This window comes from Triplophysa dalaica, chromosome 13 (assembly GCF_015846415.1).
Source record: "Triplophysa dalaica isolate WHDGS20190420 chromosome 13, ASM1584641v1, whole genome shotgun sequence".
In the NCBI taxonomy this organism is placed as follows: domain Eukaryota; kingdom Metazoa; phylum Chordata; class Actinopteri; order Cypriniformes; family Nemacheilidae; genus Triplophysa; species Triplophysa dalaica.
Window position 1 is genome coordinate 17879159 of NC_079554.1, and position 3099 is coordinate 17882257.

Below are 3099 nucleotides of genomic sequence, written 5' to 3' on the forward strand. Positions count from 1 at the left end.
TGGCCCTTCTGGTAGTTTTTCATACCTGGTCATCACATGATCGTGGGAGAAGAGCTATTCAAATGTACCTTTACGTTTGTTGGTTACATAATCAAAAACAGACGAACCCCAATCGCAAGTGGTCCGCTTGAATTAGCATGTCAGAAAGCCTCATTAGTCCATAATAAAATGTTGAAAGCATAACTGCTCTCTGAAGTTGCAAAGAGATGTAACTTCTGCAAAGGAAATGAACTCGGGATCACCAAAAGTGGTTTGTTCTCACAAGCACTGCGGTTAGTGTTGGCAAGTGCAGAACTGACACTGTTTGCCCAGAAGAGCTAAATAAAGCGCAGGCACATCGCCACATGCCCAGGCGACAGGACAGGGAGGATCCAATTACCACTTCCTCGCCGTGCCCTTTTTTTCTCATTAGGCGGCTGAGCTTGGCGGGAGCTAGGAGAAGCCTGAGACACAGAAGTGGTGCTGCTCAGATGCCCTCATCACTTGCTCTAGTCTGGTTCCTTGCACCCAGCAATTACATCCAATTAGGTCATTTCTTTCTTTCATTTTCCTCATTTCATCACAGTTGCAGGTTTTGGTTTTCTTCACTGGCTTAGTGGCGATGGATTGCAACGTGTATGAGCGAAATTCGTATCGAATTATAGAGTAACGATAAAGGTCTCTGTTGTTGTTGGAATGCACAATGTTCTATGTTGGAATTATGCAAATCAGCTAACAACAAAACACGACAAAAGTTCATGATCTTGCAAGTTGGCTATGAGTGCTGGGTTGTGGAGGACAAACAGAGGCTGGGACTGTCGCATTGCTATACTGTAGCACTGCAGTCCAGACAACTGAATCCGCTCTTTCAAATGTTGAAAATGTGCATCATTTGGTTATCATTTTGTTAATGATTCTGACATAGAATAGAAAATAATAGATCACGATTAATCGCATCCAGAATAAAAGTTTGTGTTTACATATTATACAATAATGTATGTCTGCACTGTGCATATTAATTTTGTAATATAAACACATACACATAATGTACATGCATATATTTAAGAAAAATGTCAAATCAATAAAATATCATTTAAATTATTGCTAAATATAAATAATAATGTTAATATTTCCTAAATATGTATACATGTATGTGTATAAATACAAAATAAATATGCACAGTTCACAGACATACTGTATATTATGTAAACACAAACTTTTATTCTGGATGCGATTAATCGTTTGATCGTTGCCCTAAACAGAATAGTATTAAATTCTGTTGTATTAGATTATCGTATATAATACTTCTCTGCTTCTACCGGAAAAGGTGAACACTAAAATAAAAGAAACAGCAAACAATGGCACACTTCCAACATGTTAAGCTTAAAGAATTCAAAACTTTCTGTGACCGAGAGGAAACGCAACATCACCAAAGGGCTGGAAAGCGCAGCTCTGCATTAGCCTGATAAAGACACATTCAGCACTGAATAGAGAGCAGCCCCTGCCACGACCTTCGGCATCATTCACCCAAGGTGGATTAACTTCTACTGTATTGAAGCAAAGGCTGGAATCCAGATAGAGAAACATATTAAGCGCTTTATAGTGGACAACAATTACCTCTGCCTTGCCGTCGCATGAAAATGAAATGTAATCATTGAATAGCAGCAGCAGGTGTTTCATTCCACTTGTAATCGACAGACGGCCTTTTGTCTAGGTGTATATCACTCTTGTCTCTCTCAGAGATTTTCCAGGCCTGTAGACACATGGTGTGGGTGGGCTTGGTGGAGGTCATTACCAGCTTTTAGAATGGCTGTCAGGGGGACACTAGCGAGCTGCCACTGTGGATTATCACAGCCAGTGACCACATATCTCAACAACCCGAAATGCTTCACTACACTAATGTGTGCTGCTCATTCTACAATATAAAGAACATAAAACGCTGTTAAACCACAGGGAACGTGAAACAGCGCGTCCTTGAGATAACAACGATTTAAGAAGTAATCTTATGTTGTGTTTTTTTAATGGCTCGTCTTATGTATGCTTCACAATACAGGTTGTGGTTATATTATCGGAGAACACAAAAGAACAATGAAAAGTGCTACACATTGCTGTCTTTCAGGTACTAAAGCGTAACATGAACAAATATGTCACCTGTATTTCTAAGACATAACACAAGAATAGTCCATGGGCAGGTTTAGTAGAGAAAAACATTGCTCATTGCTCACAAACGGAATCTGAACCACAAGCTGTATGCCCTCCATCAGCCAGACAGAGAGAAGGTGAAAATATCCCCAGCAACAGAGCACTTAAACACTCCACTCAAGAGTTTACAGCCTCCGGTCATGTTTCCATTTTAAACCCCACTTAAGCGGTTATTTGACTATTTGCAAAATCATCACGACCGCGCAGCTTAGCTAAATACACAATTCCGAAGCCATTCACGCGATCTGAAATTAGAAGTACTCCATATGCACATGTGGATTTGATAGCACACGTTACGCTGATGGCTTCCTTTATTTTACTTTGCTGTACGTTCAAATAATAATTAAATGCTCTAATAAACATAAACGCTGTGATTATTGTCTCTCTCAGAACTCTCAGCAGGATTGTATAGATCTTCGATTTCGCCCCTGAGCAGCACACAGGCCCAGCCGCTTGATGGGTAACGTCCATAGGTTTCACTTAAGCATCGGCACCCACATTTCCCATCAGTCCACATCATTTAAAAGTTCAGGAACATTGAGGCCTGTATCGATTTTCTTCATGATTGTAGAGTTCACGTCTAGGACTGCTTGTTATACGACGACCCCTTTGTCAATTGCATAACCCTGGCGATATCGCTTACTGATATTGGAGGGCGGACGATGAAATTGCGCTGCCAGAAACAAAGGTCAAGGAAATTACTGCTGCGAGGAAATCTAGGATCCTGCCAAAATGGCCTACAGTAGAGTGAGGATGAATTGCTGTCAGGAAAATATGAACTGAGGATTTGGCAGTAACTTCAGCCTTTGTTCTTCCTCTCTCCATTGTGATCATTCCGTTCGTGCCGCTGAACGTTTTCATCTCGTTGATTTCGTTCCAAACTGTCAGTCATTTTGGAGTTCAGCATTATCACATTTA